Raw genomic sequence first — 9,169 nt, 5'->3', positions numbered from 1 at the left:
AGGTATCTCTGGGAATGTGTATTTTTTAAAATTTCTAAATATTTGTGAATAGATAATTTTTTAAATTTATTTAAATACTTATATTTCTTTTTACTATTTTGGGCATTAACATTTTTTAAGTATTTCCTGTGTCTTTAGATAAGTTTTACTCATAAAAAAATTGAAGGTGTAGAATCCATGATTATTTAATATTGCCTTTGTTCTTTGAATATTCTAGAATTATAAAGCTATCATTTAAAATATATTTAAAAGTCATACAATTATACATTTTTTCCTACTTCCTCTGCCATTTTCTCCTACTCTCAAAGTTGCTGGTGTACTCTGATTTTTTTTCTTCCATGATTTATGGCCTAAGCTAGCTTACTTTTAAATTTTATTTTCTACCTCCATATTATTAGATGTTAAGAAATCTAAGAGTGTCATCAAATAGTTGTGTTTTTTTACATTTGGTTAGGTATCCAATTTATATATATTATATATCTTCAGAAATGAGTAAAATTGAGGACAGGATAATAGTAGTATTAACAATAGCAGAAAAATTAAAACCAACAATTTTTATCTCTATAAACATATATTGTCTATTTCTGATAAATTTTAAAATACGTGTAAATGACTGATTTCTTCAGAATAGAAATCCACAATATAGTCAAACTGTTTAATTAGAATGATAACCTTTGCAAAGTAGAGGCTCTTTTTAAAATTAAAATTACATATATTTAAAGTGTGCACATCACTTCACATAGTTACTGTGTGTGTGTGTGTGTGTGTGTGTGTGTGTGTGTGTGTGAGTGTGTGTGTGGAGGGCACTTACAATCTTTTCTTTTGGCAGATTTCCAGTATTCAAATCACATGATGATAGTCATCATGCTGTACATTAGGTCTCTAGACTTATTCAGCCTACATAACTGAAACTGTACTTTTTGACCAACATCTTTCCTTTCCCCCTGCTTTCTTCCCTGTTTACCACCATTCTACACTGAGATTCTGTGTATTGAATAATTGTAGATTCTACATATAAGTGAGATCAGAAAGTTGTTTTTCTTTCTGTGTCTGCTTACTTCTCAGCATAATGTCCTCGGTGTTCATTATTCTTATTATAAATGGCAGGATCTTCCTATTTATGGATAAAGTAGAGGTCTGATACACAATATTCATGCAAGGGTAAGCTTTTGCGGCCCCAGTTGCCTCATGAACCCCCTCCACCCGCACCCGCCTTGGCCTGGCACTGCCCATGTCTGCCGCCACACACCCCCGGTTCCCTGGTCCCACGGAGCCCCCTTATTGATCACCCTGCTGAGGATGGCCTGGGCCTCCCTCTTTGGAGCAATCACAGAGCCCTTCCCATCAATCACCCCGCTGGCCAGTGGCCTGGACCTCCCTCTGTAGGTCGATTGTGGGGGATGACAGGGTCCCCGACAAATCTCTTTGCACCCGCCTAGGCTGACGTGGCCGCCAGTGCAGGTCATACCATGATTGTCCAGAAGGTCGTCTGGACGGTCGTCCTGCTGTTCAGTCATTGGGTCAATTTGCATATTATACTTTTATTATTATCGATAATATACTATTGTATCTAGACAGCACATTTCTTTACCTATTTATCTGTCAATGAACAGTTAGGTTACTTAATAGTTTGGCTATTGTGAATAAGGCTGTAAGGTTCAGATATCTGTTAGAGCTATTTATTTTATTTCCTTTGAATAAATAGCCAGGATTGTTTGATTATATGGTAATTCTATTTTTAATCTTTTCAGGAACCTTCGCACTGTTTTCCAAAGCATCTTCACAATTTTACAATCTCACCAACAGTGTACAAATGTTCCCTTTCTCCACATCCTGGCCCTCGCTTGTTACCTTTTGTATTTTTTACCATAATCATCATAACAGGTGTGAGATGATATAGTGGTTCTGGTTAGTATTTCCCTGATAATTAGTGATGTTGATCACCTTTTCATGAATTTGTTGACCATTTATATATGCTTTCCCTGAAAACAATGTCTGTTCAGGTTTCTTTGTCCATGTCTAAATCAGGTTCTTTGTGTGTGTGCATGTGTGTGTGTGTGTGTGTGTGTGTGTGTGTGTGTTTTGTTTATTTGTTTTTGTTGTTGTTTTTGCTACTCACTTGTATTTGTTTCTTTATATATTTTGTATATTAACCACTTTTCAGAGTTATGGGTTGGGGCAAAAGTAGGTTTACAGTTGTGAATATGGAGAAACAAAGTTTAACTTTGTATTAATTATTGTATTATTTTCCATTTGAACAACTGTAAACCTACTTTTGGCCCACTCTGTATGGTTTTCAAATATTTTCTCCCACTCCATAGGTCATCTTTTCATTTAGTTGATTGTTTCTTTTACTTTGCAGAATATTTTTTGTTAGATGTAGCCCCATTTATTTTTACTTTTGCCTTTGTTGCTGAGCTTTTTGTGTCATATCAGTCATTGCTCAGGCCATGGCAAGGAGCTTTCCACCAGTGTTTTGTTCTAGGTAGAGTTTCCTTTGTTAATCAGCTTTACTAGATTGTCTATGTCTGTGTGTTTGTGTAAATCCTCACCTATGGATATTTTTCCCATTGATTTTTTTAGAGAGAGTGGAAGGAAAGGAGAGAGAGAGAGAGACAGAGAGAGAGAGAGAAAGAGAGAGAGAGACATAGATTTGAAAGAGGCACATCAATTGGTTGCCTTCTGTGTGTGCCTTGACTGAGCTGGGATCAATCCTGCCACTCATGTATCTTGTCCAGGAATCAAACCTGCAACCCTTCCATGCACGAGCCAACATTCTAACTGAGAACACTGGCCAGGGCTTTACTAGATTTTTGTGTATGGTGTAAAATATAGTTCCCGTTTTATTCTCTTTCATGTGTATATCCAGTTTCTCAACACTGGTCATTGAAGAGACTATCCTTTCCCTATTGTGTATTCTTGGTGCCCTTGTTTAAGTTAATGGTAATGGACCTTATGTATTTGGGATTCTTTCTGGGCTCTCTATTCTGTTTCATTGATATATGTGTTTAGTACCATACTGTTTTGATTACTATAGCTCTGTGACATAATTTGATATAAGAAAATGAGATTCTTCTTTTTTTAAAATATATTTTTTATTGATTTCAGAGAGGAATGGAAAGGAAGAGAGAGATAGGAACATCAATGATGAGAGGGAATCATTGATTGGCTGTCTCCTGCATGCCCCACACTGGGGATCGAGCCTGCAACCTGGGCATATACCCTTGACCAGAATCGAACCAGGGACCCTTGAGTCCACAGACAGACGCTCCATCCACTGAGCCAAGCCAGCTAGGGCTGTTTTTCTTTTTTAATATTGCTTTGACTATTCAAAGTCTATTGTGATTACATATAGATTTTGAAATTATTTTTGCACTTATTAGAAAAAAAGAACTTTTTCAAATAAAAACTTCTGAATGCATGAACACCATTTTTATAGTATCCCTATATGTTTAACTAGTCTTCAGCTTTAATAACTTAAAAGCATAAATACTACAAAGTAACAAAAAAATCATTTGAAAACTTCTTAATTCTTTTTAGAAATTAAAAAAATCTAAAAGCATTTAGTTTTGAAAAATCAATTAATTTTAATTTTAATCAATTTTTGACATCTTCACCAAGGCACTATGAAGTTTAAAATTTAGCATTTATTATTCTAATTCCAGAAAATCAAATATTTCTCTATGTTATTTGTATGGGTTAGAAACATAAGATAAAAACCATCTTTTTTACAGAGTTTAATTATGAACTTTTTTAAATCAAAGGCAATTTTTTTTATTAAGGGATTTTTATGTAAATTTAGTTAATATAATAAATATTAAATTTATTTTCTACACAAATGAGCAGGATTCTAAAATAATTCCATCAGTTACTATATAGAGTGGTGATAGCACAATACTTTCATCAATAATCTTGGTTAAAGATGTGCCAACAAAAGAGTAATGCAAATAGAATTTTTAAGATGTCAGCACCTGTGCAGACATTGCAAGGCAAATGATGCACCAAATAGACAGTCAGCCATAAGGTTTTATTTATAACTGTAGGCCTGGTGCATGAATTCATGCACGGGTGGGGTCCCTCTTCCTGGCCAGTGATCAGGGCTAATCAGAGCCATCTTGCCCAGTCCCAATCGAGTACAATGGGGGTCAGCCGGCCGGTGGAGGGACAATGGGAGGTTGGCTGTGGGAGCTCACTGACCACCAGGGGGCAGCTCCTGAGTTGAGCATCTGTCCCCTGGTCAGTGTGTGCCATAGCGACCAGCTGGTTGTCCGGTTGTCTGGTTGTCTGGTCGTAACAGTTGCTTAAGCTTTTATTTATACAGATTACTAAGAATCTCCCCAAACTGTGTCATATCTCCAGCATCCTTCTGATATATTGCTTAAAATCCTTTCACTGATCATTTTGTTAAGTTGTTACAGACAATAAGGAAGTATTTATTATACTCATTAAACTCAGTATGAATTAGATGCCTAAAAGATTTCCCAACTATTGCATATTTTTCCCTTCCATTTAAAATACTTTCAAATTTAATAGCCAAAGGAACCAAAAGAACACAAATAGGAAGCATAGAGAAAGGGGATTCTCTCTTCTGAAATATCTCAGCATCTTAATATTCTCCAGTGAAAGTAAACCTCCTACCACTCTTCAGTTAAGAAACTGGACATCTTGAAAGTTGTGCTGTAGCATTTGAATTAAACTCTATTTCCACAAGAAAAGGTTCGGTGCTACTTATGTATATCAGCAATTTAAAAAGATTTATGTTGATCACCTCCATTTTTTCAAGTTCACCTAAAACTCTTTTAAACTTTTTTTTGTTTACACTATTAAAGAGGTCCTCACCACATAAAAATTTTTAATATTAATTTAGTATTGTGAACAATTGGGCTGTAGACGTTTCTTCTGTTTCATTGCAATTGCAACCCTAAAACATATTATTTAACAGAAATCTTGGTTCTTCATTATATAGCTGAATCAATGGATGTAGTTGATAAGCTGTGCTCTATGCTTTTAATCAATAACGGGAATATTAATGAACATCAAGAGACATGCTGAGGTGATAAAGGGTTTAATTAGTTCATGGACAGAAAGCCACTTTTTTAAATTATTTGAAGCAAGTTGCTTCCATGAAGCTTTGAAAAGGATCATCAGTATAATTACAGCATTGTCCCTAAGAAACGTGCTTAAATTCTAGAAAATATAAATTTATTAACTAACCAAATGGGAAGCATACAAATAGTTTTACAACTAAAATAATAAGGCTATGCATAGCAAACTATAAAATGAGAATAATTACAATATGCACAATTTCTAATAGCTTGATAAAAATGAGTTAAAGCATTTTTAAGCAATCAAAATTGATGTCTAGAGCCTGTGAAATAATGTGTCTCCTTCACTCTACAAGCAAGAATTAGCAATCCTTCTCAAATTAGGACTTTTTATATGACCATAGTATCTATAGAACTTTCATTGGAAAACACTTGGAACATCTGGGGAAAATAAATTGCATTTATTTTTGGAAAACAATGCAATTTGATCTATTTACCATCAAGAAGATTTGTAGAGAATATAATTAGATGTATATTATCACTTGGTAATCATAATCCTTGTCTATATATATATATGTATATATATATATATATATATGTATATATATAAAATCCCAAGTGACTGTTATGACCCAACAACCAGAATGACCAGTCGACCAGTTGCTATGAGAGAGAAGGAGGACGGGGAAAGGCGGGGAGCCATGCGGTGGTAGGGCACCAACGCAGCATCAGTGTCTGGCATCCCTTCTTTCTGCACCTAGCCCAGCGACCATCGCCTCCTCTCCTGACCCTGCCAGGGCCTTTGGCCCCCAGGCTGAGACAGGGAACTGGGGATGGGTGGTGGCAGACACAGCCCCTTTCCCAGGGGGTCCGAAGGCCAGTGCCCTCCGCGGGGGCTGGTGGCCAACATCCTGCAGTCCCTCCCCCCATCCTCCCCCCAGCTGGCAGGCCCGACCAGCCCAACCCTGATCTGCCCAGCTCTTATCAGCCTGGCCCAATCAGTCTGACCCCAGTTGGCTGGTGGCCAACATCCTGCAGTCCCTCCCCCCCGTCCTCCCCCCAGCTGGCAGGCCCGATCAGCCCGACCCTGATCTGCCCAGCTCTTATCGGCCTGGCCCAATCAGTCTGGCCCCAGTTGGCCCTGATTGCTGGCCAGGCCTAGAGACCCCACCCATGCACGAATTTGTGCACCAGGCCTCCAGTATGATATAAATGATTATAATTTAATTTACATGTATAATGAATCTTATCTTATGTCATTATTTCTCTTAATAAATACATCATATTTAAAATGTGATGTTTTAGGATGAATAATGTCTCCTCCATCCCAAGTTATATATATTCTAATCCTCAAACCTGTAAAATGGTTATCTTCTACAGCAAAAGGACTTTGCCCATGTGATTATTTTAAATATCTTGAGGTTTTTACATGAGCCAGATAATCCAGGTGGACACCGTATAATCATAATTATCCTTAACAAAAAAAGAGGGGGCAGTAGAGTTAGAAGCAGAGAGAGAAGATAATGTGATGATGAAAGGAAGGAGAGGGAGCAAAGGCTGAGTGGAAGGGATAAAGAGGAAAAATGGGAGACATCTGTAATACTATCAACAAATATATATATAAACATATGAGATTTTGGAATTGAGTTGATTCTGTAATAGGTTGAGACTGCTGGGAACCTTGGTGTGACTGCATTTTGAGTATGAAATTAATATGAGTATTTGAGAGTCAGAGAGCACACCTTGGTAGGTTGAATAATGCTCACCCCTCACCTCAAAGATATATACATCTAATCTTGAAACCTGGGAATATGTTACCTTACATGGAAAAGGGGCCTTGCAGATATGCTTAAATGAGGATATTGATATAATGAGATCATCCTGGATTATATCAATGGGCCCAATGTTACCAGAACAATAGTACATTTTATATATTGTCAACCTTTTCTCAAGGCACCCATCATGATCATTATCAGTAATTTTTATTGAGTATTTACTAAACATATATAGAGAGTAACAGAGACTTTCTCAACATTCCCTTATGTCTTATTAAATTATTAACACTATCTTATTTAAATTACAGTTTTAAGATGGATATTATCATCTTCATTTATAAATAAGAAGGAGGCAGTAGCTCCCAATTACACATACCTCTATATTAGAGAGTAAGCTTAGAAAGGCTGTTATGTTTATGTAAATGAATGAGGTTATCCTACATAATAAAAGCCTATGACCCACCCTCATGCCATAACAACCCATCACCAGGAGGCTGCGTGCAAAGCAGGCATGCGTGAGTGGGCGGGGCTGTGTGCTGATGCCTGGGGTCCTGCGGGTGCTGGCAGGGGCTTGACACTGCGAGACCCCCTCCCTGCCTGAGTGCATGAATTTCAGGCACAGAGCCTCTAGTATAGTGATAAAGGAACAACTGGAGAACAATAAAGTAAAAAGGTTAAATATAGATCTTAGAGAATATGAATAATAAATGTTAGAGAATAAAGATGAATCAACAAAAGCAACTGAGTTATCAGAGGAACAAAATAGTGTTAAAAAATCCCAAGGAAGGAGACAAGTTAAAGGAAAGGCCATTTAAAGTAACTCGATATGGAATACCTATTTGAATTTGACAATTAGAAATAATTGATCATATTATGTTTTTCAATAGAAATCCATTAAAATGTCCGTCAGATGCCTAACTACAATAGTGAGGAAGTTTTGGATCAGTTTATACATGTAATTAAAAGAAGTCTCAGATATTATCTGCCCCATCTAGTAATTTATTTATTCTTCAAAGTAGTGTCCTTACTTATTAAAGTCTAGAGAAAATAGACTTAATCTTAAAAGCAAACAGATTGTAAAATAAAACCAATGAGGTAAAATTTCTAATTTCCCTAATTTATTTTTTGTGTTATTTTCTCACCAATATGTGATCTACTCTTCATCTGTTTTTAGGGTAAAATAAGGATGTGTAAGAACCTAACAATATAATTATGTTACATATCACAGCTTTTGTACGAAATATCTTGAGTCACACATATGACTTATTTAACAAAACTTGCTGAACTGCTACTAAGCATCAAGAACAGAAAACAGATGCCCTGGCTAGTATGGCTCAGTTAGTTGAGCATCTTGCTTCATGAATCGAAAGGTTCAAGGTTGCCAGTTCGATTTCCAATCAGGGCATATGCCCTGGTTACAGGTTCAGTCCTGGGTATGGGATGTGTGTGTGTGTAGGATGCAGTCAATGGACATTTTTCTCTCACATGAATGTCTTTCTCTCTCTTTATCTCTCTTCTCCTATCTTTCTCAAAGAAAACAAACAAAACACAAAAAATATTATAATAAAAGGGGAGCTATTTGAAATCTTTATGTTTACTTGAGAATATAGATATTGGGGGGTGAGGGCGTGAGGGAGGTTGGGGGGGTAATGTGGGGATAAGGACACATATGTAATAACTTAATAAAGAAAATAAAAATAAAGAAAAAATTTTAAAAAAGTATATAGATATTAATTGTGTAGGTTCATCAAATAAATATAAAATTACCACTGTGATAAATAACTTTCAATGAAGTAAACACATCTAAATTTGGGAGATGAAAACATTCTATTATCTAAACTTGTTAGTGGTTTCATGACTATATGTATTTGTCAAAATTTATAGAAATCTATTAAAAAAGACCAAATTTGCCCTAGCCAGTTTGGCTCAGTGGATAGAGCATCAGCCTGTGGACTGAATGGTCCCGCGTTCAATTCTGGTCAAGGGCACATATCTCTGTTGCAGGCTCCTCCCCAGCAGTGGATTTGGTGGGGGTGCATGCAGGAGGCAACCAATTGATGTATGTCTCTCACATCGATGTTTCTCTCTTTCTTTACCTCTCTCTTCCACTCTCTAAAAATCAACGGAAAAATATCCTCACATGAAGATTAAAAAAAAAAAAAGACCAAATTTTACCATGAGTAAATTATACCTCAATACAACTTTTGTTAAAAGAAAAGGTTGCAAATATTTTACTCCAGTGTTTAGAAGAAGTTCAAATCAGCATATAAAAACAAATAAGGTAGGAAGTAAGATGAACAGTAGTATAAATTAATTAACTTAAAAAATGTAGATGTGATCAAAAGTTAT

Source organism: Myotis davidii, unplaced genomic scaffold (assembly GCF_000327345.1).
Source record: "Myotis davidii unplaced genomic scaffold, ASM32734v1 scaffold419, whole genome shotgun sequence".
Classification (NCBI taxonomy): domain Eukaryota; kingdom Metazoa; phylum Chordata; class Mammalia; order Chiroptera; family Vespertilionidae; genus Myotis; species Myotis davidii.
Note: the sequence above shows the minus strand (reverse complement) of the source record.